Source organism: Geospiza fortis, unplaced genomic scaffold (genome assembly GCF_000277835.1).
Source record: "Geospiza fortis unplaced genomic scaffold, GeoFor_1.0 scaffold506, whole genome shotgun sequence".
NCBI lineage: Eukaryota > Metazoa > Chordata > Aves > Passeriformes > Thraupidae > Geospiza > Geospiza fortis.
In genome coordinates, this window is record NW_005054493.1 from 243,316 (window position 1) to 253,321 (window position 10,006).

At 43.5% G+C, this 10,006-nt stretch overlaps 1 protein-coding gene across 2 annotated transcripts in view; it reads left to right on the forward strand.

Annotated features, from left to right (window-relative positions):
• The first annotated feature begins 253 nt into the window (after positions 1 to 253).
• RALGPS2 (Ral GEF with PH domain and SH3 binding motif 2) overlaps positions 254 to 10,006 on the forward strand; it is a 115,228-nt gene continuing 105,475 nt past the window's right edge. The window contains exon 1 of one of the 2 annotated variants that reach the window (XM_031063302.1): positions 254 to 435. The gene's annotated coding sequence lies outside the window, so the exon portion shown is untranslated. The remainder of the gene's footprint in view (positions 436 to 10,006) is intronic. The other variant, XM_031063304.1, reaches the window with a different exon arrangement.

Consider the following 10,006-nt stretch of genomic DNA (forward strand, 5'->3'; position numbering starts at 1 on the left):
AGGAGGGAGCCGGCGCCCGCCTCCGCGGGGCTCATTGTCCGGCTCCTCAGAGGAGGAGGAGGAGAGAAGAAAGGAGGCTTCACCCCGGCTCGCACGCCGGGCCTTGCAGGGCTGTTGCCGGCCGGGGATTGGAGGCGCTCCGTCCCCTCCCAGATCCGGGGAGGGTCCCGGCCCCCCTGGGGCTCCGCCGCCCACCTGCCGCCCTCTCCTCCTCTCCCTCCTCCTCCTCCTCCTCGCACGGGGGTGGCGGGGAGCGGAGCCCCCTCTCATCGGTGTGTACGCGGCGGGGCTCCAGCCTGGCTGCGGGACGGAGAGCTGCGGGGCTTCGGGAGAGATGTTCGCCCCCCCGGTGCCTGCTTGCGGGGCTGAAGAGTGGGTTATAACGTGGACACCCCACCCTTGCTGTCTGTGGAGCCCTCAGGGACGGGGGTGTCGGTGCGTGGGGACGGGCAGAGCCGCGTCCGTGTGTGGGGCACCGCGAGGGCCGGAGGGCGGCGGGGGCGGAGCGGAGGCTGTGGCGGAGAGATACCGCTATCCATCGGTGCTGCCCCGGGGATGGGCCCCGCCGCCGGGACACGAGGGACAGGGCAGCGCACAGGGATGGAGACACGAGGGACAGGGCAGCGCACAGGGATGGAGACACGAGGGACAGGGCAGCAGGAAGGTATGGGGACACGAGTGACGGGGCAGCGCATAGGGATGTGGACACGAGGGACAGGACAGCAGAAAGGGATGGGGACACGAGTGACTGGACAGCAGGAAGGGATGGGGACACGAGTGACAGGGCAGTGCCCAGGGATGGGGACACGAGGGACAGGGCAGTGCCCAGGGATGAGGATACAAGAGACAACACAGACAGTGGCTGTAAGAAAGGGATGAACACCACGTCGCACCACTTTCGTGTAAACCAGGGTAATTTCAGAGCGTGTTACCTTCCAGTAGACAGGAGTCTGCTTTAAAGGATGGACAAATAGATGCTGTTTATAAGACATGAGTTGTGTTTAGCATTATTTCTTTCCTGGCAGCAGATGCTGGAAAGGCAGTTCTGTAGATATATTTCAAAGCACGATGAGTGGTGATGACAGGTAATATTTTGGAGTAACTTGCCCTGGGGTGTAATAGTAGTTACAGGCCTGGTGAAATTCTGTGGATGTGTATCTCTGTTTGCAGGTTTCCTATACTGACACTATTGGAGAGATCCCTCTACAGAAAAAACGTGCTTTTGCACAGGTCCTATTCCTGCATCCCTCCTTCTGTGCCTCTGCTGAATTAAAGAGCTTTGCAATCACAGATAGCTAGAAGAGGTGGAGAGTGTTTCTTTTCGGATGATCAGTAGATAATCAGTAGGCAATCAAATGTTTGATAGGCCTACAGCTTTTTAGGTTTTCTCAGGATTGGAAAATACGGGATGCACAATGATTATTTCCTATTTTTCTCTTATCACCGCTTGCTTCTGCAGCTGACTTAGTTTTAGTTGTACTGTGGTGGTGTTTATTTCTAAACAAAATGGGTATAACATTCTGTTCATGTCAACTGGTGGTTTGAGACCCTTTTTGGTATATAGACCTATTGCATGTTTTACTGGTTGTGCATAATTTTATTTAATGAACTTCAACTTATCAGGTGTTTGTTTTAAAATACTATTAACTCTCAACAGGGCATTAGAAATAATACATGGACCAAAGCATGGGAACTACTCATGCATTTTTTTGTGTATTATTGTAAGATGTAGTATCTGATAGCAGAGCCAAAGGATTTCCATAGGCACCTCTGCATGAGCTGTACTGCCTTGGACCCGGCATTTGGGAGCTGATATGATCCACATGGGTACCAAAACAGCTGGATTGAGTTGGCACCATCAAGTGCCACAGCATAATGTTGTACAGAAGTTGATAATAGGGATTTTTTTCTAGCAGTGTCTCTGATTACTCTGGAAAATATTTTATGCTTCTGGGCTACATAAGTAAATTATTTTTATTTATTTTTAAATTTCGATGGCGGGCTTTTTATTTAAAGGAAATTCCTTGCAAAAGCAGAATTATTCCTGCTTTCCACAGCCTCTGCTCGTCCCTGTTCGTGGGCTGTTTGCAGTCCTGCTCAGAAGTTGGCTGAAGCTGGGTCACTGGAATTGAGAGGGTGCCCTCTGGTGACATCTGTGCTTGGAGTTCGGGCTGCGTGTAAAGGAGCGCTCCGGCTAGTCTGGAATGAAACATTGCTCCCAGCCCAGCTGGGGCTGTGTTCTGCGCGGAGATGCTGGTGTGGCTTGGCTGAAATGAGGGACAAGCACTTGGGAATTCATGTGGAGGATGTACAACAGTCCCTTGGTGTCTAGGAGCCCCCTTGTGAAATATCCTACCTTGTAATTTATTTTGCTGCATTTTAATATGAAATGTTTAGCTCAGTCCAGTGGAGACAACGCCCCCCCCCCCAAGAAAAAAACCCTTCATGTGGTTATCCTCTTTACTCACCAGTGGGTTTTGTTTGGTTTTTTGGGGTTTTTTCCTGTAGAAATGTGGGGGTTTTCCTGCAGAATTTTGGAGCTGTCTTTTCCTTTTTACACTTCTATCTTGCCCTGTGACTGTAGATTAAAAATGTCAGTGTTCAGATGTTTTATTGATCTTTATGCTGCTCGGCACTAAGGAACAAGAATGAAGATACAAGGCTAACTTTAACTATAACCAATTGTGTAAACTTTGATTTTTGAAATTGACTGTGATTTTTGAATGACTGGGATTTTTGAAATTGACTGAAATTGACAAAATTACTTTTGTATGGAAAAGTAATGCAGTCACAGTGTGCTAATGTTCTGCTTGATGTCTTTGAATATTAAAAGATTTGAATTGACAAGCCACACCTCTATCTTAATCAGTTTGTTCCACTATTATTTTTTTTTTTTTTGCATTGAGATTAGGGGTTAATCTTTTCCTTTATATTTGCTTGAAGCTGAGTCATTTGAGCTCCTCCTTTCATTCAATAACTAAAGCTTAGTTGAAAATATCCTTTAGGGATGGGGAGTGTAATTGGTTGCATTTTTTCAAAGTATAAGCCACCAAAGGCATGATATATTTATCTTCTAAGTATTGGTTAGAAAACAGACTTAGAAATGTATTTTCAAAATAATGAAAGATTTCTGTTAAAAATCTTTGCATTTAAATACCTGGAACTGCTGCAGTAGGAATCATCTTTTAATATAAGTGTATGTGTCATAGTTAGTGCATGAACAGAAGCTTTGTGGGCTTCATGTTTGGTCTGTTTATGAATTAATCACCTTAAAAGACTGCTGAAGTGAGTGTGTCTTAATGCTGCAGTTGGGCGTTTTAAGTAGATTCTCTGTGTGCTCAGTCCCCTGGAATGTGTGGATGTGTGACTGCAACTCCTTTTGTTTTACAAAGATCCATAAAAGCCTTGTAGGATTCTAGGGAGAATGGCATTGAAGTCCTGGCTGTGGGCAGGCTGGTCCCAGCAGGATGGGGCCATCAGAGATGGGAGCTGGAGCAAGGCAGGGTGAGGTGTGGGAGGGCTCCCAGTGCTGGCTTTGCAGTCAGGAGAAGGTGGGGAGCAGGGAGAGGGTGGCCCAAAGCCCTAAACAGGGAGGGTGTATCCTGCATCGTGGTGTGTTGTGAACACTGGAGCTGCTGGCTGTGACTCAGGGGTTAGAATGGCACAAATGATATAAAATAAATTACATAAATGATAATGAAATAAATGATATAAATAAATGATGGGCATTGGAGCGGCTTGTGGCCAAGGGACACTGTTCCCAGTCTGGGTTTGAGTTTGTAGGAGAGTTTGTCTCGAAAGGGACCTGTTTGGTAAATCTTACAGTATGGCAAATAAAACACTGGGAAGTCTAGTGAGTCACCACAAAGTATTTTAAAATGCAGTGTTCTTGATCTGCGTATGAGGTTGATCTTTACTCTCCTGGACTCACTGCTCTGAAGTGTGCTGCTTTAGGACACTCTCAGCTGGTGTTTTCAGAACTCCCCATGGGCTTCCAGATGGGTTGTAGGCTGTCATGTGGCACAAGTGGTGTCTGCCTTGAACCCATGGAGATCCCCTGAGTTTGCTCACAGAGTGCTTCCTACCCCAGCCTTATTGTCACTGTGACTTTACATGTCAGTAATTTCAGCACAGACAAACAACAGCTGGGTGGTAAGGTGTACTTTTCCATAAGGATAGGATTCCCTTTCTCTTCCCATGGCTATGTTGTCCTACAGTCCTGACTTACAAGAATGACAGTTTAGGTAAAACTGGGAAAAGAAGCAGCTGTGTACCTTGCAGGGCCTGGAGGCTTTGCCCTTATTTCTGTAGGTCTGCACTGTTTAGATGTGTTTTGGTTCTTTGTATCAACTGCACTAACAAGTCAGAGTTTCCTACCCCAGAAGCTCCCTGGCTGTGCTTCAGGCACACCTTTGGCTGGCACTAAGCCCTAGAGCTGCTTGGTCAGAATATCAAGAAACTCTCTTATCAGTCCCTCCTGAGCATCATATTTGTGGTTTAAAAACCTGCCTATTTCTCAGTGGTAAAGAGCAGCCTCCTGTGTTAAAGATTAAGGCTGTAACATGGCAGCTGATTTGATGCCAGACCTGAGAGAATAACACATCCATTCCTGCTTGATGGTCAAGGGGAAGCCTTTCCCTTTTCTTCAGGCTGATGCTGCTTATGGTCCCCTATGATAGGACAGATCTTGATTCAAACTCCTAAGAATAGTTATTTATTCTGTTCCTTTGAGATGCAGGACTCGTGGCCTGTTCTCCATGTCTGTTTCAGAATTCCATTTGTATTTAAAGGTGCACATACATTCTGTAGGCACGGGAAGCTTGAGCTGGCGTGTGAATGTGTGCCTGCCCTATTTTCCCTGGTCTGTCTGAGGAGACTGTGAGTCTGTCCCATGTATTTCAAGTGTGACCACAACAGTTAGTGTAGCTCAGTGCCTCATCAGTATGTAGTTGAGATTTGAACATGGATTAGAACAAGCTGGCTGAAGTTCAATCCAGATAAAATATACATGATGATGTGGATGTAATTATCAGCCTCCCTAATTGAAGGGCTGCATTTGCCATTTGGTAGAAGTGTTAGTGCCCTCTGGTGACTCACGTTTATTACTTGTTCTTAGCAGTCATATTGAAGCAGTAAAATCAGGCTTTTTTAAGCCTTTGACTGGAAGACTGAGACCCCCCCCCACTCCCCTTCCAGCTGATTAGACCTGGAAAGTTTTGACTGGAAGTTGTCTTTGCCCTTCTCCCGCAGATTCTAGATAGTAGTATAGTTCCTAGTGCAAGTAAGGAACTGTAACAAGTTTGGGTCAGTTAAGGAGTTGACACCAGCATAGCCAAGGCAGAAGCAGAACTGCCAGTGAGGAGATTGATTGTGGAGCTTGCTGTGAGCTCCTCTGCCAAAAAGTGGTTGGCCCAATTTATTAATTTCTTGAAGCTCCTGGGTCTCTTGACTTACACTGCTTGTCCTCTGGGTCCATCAGCTGTCTGAGGGTTGAAGTGCTCAGAGAAGAAATGGGTAACGGGGTTTGCAGAGGAGAAGCTTGAGGTACCCTGGCTCTCAGGGTGTAATTCCATTTAAAAGCTCTTTGGATGCAGAATGTGGTGCAGAAGGCTTTGCTGGCTTTGGAGCTGCCTCAGTGGCACTTGGGCTTTGGGGATATGTATGTGTCCCCTCTTTTCCTCTTTAATGGAGCTGTGCTATTGGCAGCAATCAATTTCGTCTGAAGTGACCCAGGTCTGGCTGTCCATGCTCTGACCATTGCTGTAGTAGTGTGGCATTAAAAGTTGATTTGTGCCTCCCTCATTATTCATTAAGGGGCAGCTTGGAGACTTTGTAATCAGCTCTCATTGAAATGGGCTCAGATTGATTGTGCTGGGGAAGAAGGATATTGATCTTTTTCAGAAGTTGAAGGTGTATTTCTTAGATAATAGTGGCTAGATAAAACTGGCAGAGATCCTGAAAAAAGTGATCTTAATGCAGTTTGTAAATTGGATTGCTTTTATCACATTATTAATGTGCCCAGGGTTTGGGGTAATTGTTTAGACTCCAGTATTTTATTTTCATTTAGATTTAGAATTAGTGGTATAGTGTCACAGAGTGACTGGACTCAGACTAATAAATGAATAAACAGGACTAGTACAAAACACATTTTCTGCTGTGATACATCATTTTCAGATTAATGTGTAGGCACGCAGAAGCCTCCAGTGAAAAGCTGAAGGTCTCATCTCTACTGTTTTTCTTTATTAGCTTAATATATGAATTTGTCTGAGGAGGTGTGTAAGCACAGTTAGACTTGTGAGTTCTGTGTAAAACTCAAATCTAAAAACTCTGTAAGTGGTTGTTTCTAGTCCACTTGTTTTATTGCTGGGTTGTTTGTGTAATCATCTAATTGCTCTTGCTTACTTGCTAACTTTGAGGTCTTCCACAGCTGTAACTAATCTAAGTTGGTTTGTAATTGAGTTAGGTTGTGACCCCCATGTGCAGTGGGACAGCTTATTTATTGACTGCTCACTTCTCTCCCTGTATTGGCAGAAACAGAGAGATAATCAGCAGAGAGAACTGCAGGGAACTTACCCAGCTAAGAAATTAAGCTTCCCCCCCACCCTTGCCTTGTTTTTCAGTTTGATAGCTCCCCCAAACTGTTCACTTCAGCTATACAAACTCTTGGGCTAATCTCATGGCAGAGAAAGGAACATGAAAAAGCTTTAGTGCTGGAGATGAATGGCAAGTATAAAATCAAGTTCCCATAAACCAGCTGAAATCAAAAGTGGATCAAATCACAATTGTTAGCTGAGCTTGTGGAGTGGTTATCTTGAATCCCTAACTGGGTGTGCAAGTCTGGGAGCTTGAAATAATGTTGAAAGTTTGTTTCAGATTTTATGCAGGAAAATTTAAGGCACTTTAGGGTCCTTGTGGCACTTCTGAAAATCCATTTTGCATAGAGCTAAGCTCTACCATTGTTGCATCTTTACAGTAGGCTGGTGAAGTGAGTTGGCAGTGATGATGGTGTTGGTGGAAACTTGGTCATATAGCTGATCATGTCCAGAAGTCTGTGAAGTATTTTGGGGATTCCAAAAGCATCTGCAGTTAGCAGATGTGAGGTGTTAGAATGCTGGTAGCATTGCAGTTTCCTGAGTGTTCATTGTGGAAAATGCACATAAATTCTAAGTGCCAGACCAGTAAAAGATAAAAGGGTCCAAAGTTTCAAGCTGCTCACTTTCCCATTACTGCATCACTGTTTTGTGCTGTCACTAATTAGTAACTTCAATATTATGAAGTGTGTTGATAAAGCACACGGTTACGTGGATGACTCATAATTGTTGTACTTCCTCTGCCACTGTCGTGTCATTAACTTTCCCTGTGTGGTTAAAGGGCACCTGAACAGTGCTGCTGTTGCTGGCAGGTCCAGAGCACTCTGCCAACAGCCACTTTTCCCATGTGCTTTATTGGTAAGCCTACCTGAGAAGGGGCAGCTATCTCGTGTATTTTTAGAATATTAGTCATGTACTTTTAGACTGACCAGTTTGTTTAGGCATTAGTCATCAGGCTTGTCTGGTAAGTGCCTCTAAATAATTTTGACACAATTATTGATCAGACTTTTGCAGAACTATGCCAACAGGCATTTTGGAAAAGAATAATGTATAAGGGTAGAATCCATTGAGTTCAGTCCTTCCATGCAGTTGAAGTGATTTGCAAGTATTTTCTGGAGCTCAGAGTGCAAAATTACTGAAGTATTAGCAAGATTTCTGCTTAGCTACACATGAACCCTCTGCTTCTGAGTGACATGAGTGTGGTAGACAGTGAGCAGCCTGAAACTTGAGGCATTTGTTAGGGTGGGTAAAACCTGGCCCTTGCAGGTCTGCCTCAACATAAGATGAGGTTAAACATTGCCTAGCTATAAGGCTTTATTATTATTACCTTTTAATATGTCATTCAGTGATGGTGTCAGGTGTGTGGTTTCTTAGGAAACTGTTTCCTGTGTTCTTTATATCAGAGCAAATGTCCCTCTGTGGTAGAAATGTTTTTGCTGCTTTGTGTTTGAAAAAGGCTTTGCTCTCCACTCATTGCTGGTTATTTGCTCTGTTGATGACACATAATTTTTTATAATCCTCCTTTGGGGATTTTTTTCCCTCCTAGGCTGGGCCTATTTTGCATTTATTTTGAACAGATTTTGCCAGGTAGCTCTTTGATAATAGATTTTGGTATTCATAGTGATGTGCCTTGCTAAGTTTTTAATGGTGCTTTAAACAAGCACATATTGTGTCACATGGGACAAAGGAAGGTAGCAGTACCAAATCTAATCATAGTGTGAAACTGTGATTCTTTGATTATCTTTTATACCCTTAGGTAGCTGTAGGTATGCTGGCAAAAGATGGTTTTATTTGTGGAGGTTGTTCAGCTCTACTTCCAGTATCTATTAAAGTGGCTGAGTGTCCACCTGGAATAATTTTAAAGGAATTTAGAGAGGAAAATGATGTTAACCAAATTATAGTCAGGAGATGAAACAAAAAAGCAAGCTTGGTAAGTTTTCACTATTGATGTGTGCCAGAGGTACAGTGTTTTATAAAGCTGAAGGCACATGCAAGCAATGTGAAGCAAAAAAAGCTACTTTTGAGGTACTTCTTTACCTTTGAGGAATGGCAGGTAAGCAGATGGAGTGCTCTAGGACCTGCTTGTGAGCAGCTTCCTCAGTGCCTGCATGTAATGACTTGCCCTTGTACCTAATTAACTCTCTGGCTTTTTTTTTCATGTGGATAGGGTCTATGTGATGACAGAACTTGAACTGTATTTCATGCTGTGACTTGCCTTTAATACTTCTGAAAAGTCAGTCTTGACTCTTTTTCTGAAGCTGTCTTGGTGGGAAGGCTTCTTCAATTAGGACCTAGTTCATGTTTCAGATAAGGCAATTTAATTTATCTTCAAAGAGGTATTTCTATAGCTGTGTGTAAGCTGGTATTCAGGGACATGGGTTTGTTAGGAAGAGAGGTCTAAAACTGTTCAAGACCAGCAGTTGGAGCTGTTTTAATTTCTTCTGATTTCGGTCATCAATGCCATGTGACTGGGAGGGAGAGGGGAAAGAAATATCCACATATGTGTTGTTGCACATTGCTATATTATTTTTTTTCTATGTACAATAGAAAGTTTTAAAGTATTTAAGGTGACATTATGTCAGGGCTTATAGCAAAACTTAGCAAGTGTGCAAAACAGGTATGAACTTTTAAGCATGTTTAGACTAAAAGGAGTTGACAATATGCGCTATTGATTTGAGGCTGATGTGGTTTTGTTGAAGAATAATTCTTGATCTGAATTGTATCACTTACAAGACAGTAAAGACATTAATTGAAAGGGCATTGTTGAGGCCAAAGTCTTTTATAAAGGGTAGGTTTGGAAGATGTGTAATGCATTGTGCAGATCTGTGTGTTGATACAATTCAGAGGTGTGTTGTATTTGTGTTGCGTTGTTAGACAGACATAGAAATCCAGTTGGCATCTGTTAAGTGATACTGCTAAAAAGGGAAGATAGCTCCTTGCATTATTTATCAGACAAACACGAGAGATGTCTTGCTAAGCTATTGCACCCACAAAACTTCTGTTAAATCCCTCCTTTGTAAACAAAGGTATATTGTAGATGAGTTTAGACCTTTATTTCAGCTGTACCTGGAGGTTTTTTTTTAAGGTAGCTCTTATTTTCCTGACTTACGAAATTATTTTACTTACTTTTTCTTCATCTCTTTTTATGAAGTTATAATCTTAAATGGAAAACAGAATCAGGCAGTAGTGGAGCTAAAGGACATGGACAGAGGTGAGATCTCTGCAGGGACCAGGAAAAGACAGGCTTCCCTTGCTGCCTTGGGATTTGCCTTAGTTCTGTGCTGCTTTCAGGTGTCAGATTTCTGTGTCTGGTACTGAATGTCATGGATATCTTCTTGATTCTGCTTGAAGTGAGGGAGGGAAGATGAGGAGAAGTGATGGACTTCAGCAACTGAAGTTTTTGTTGCTTGTCTCTT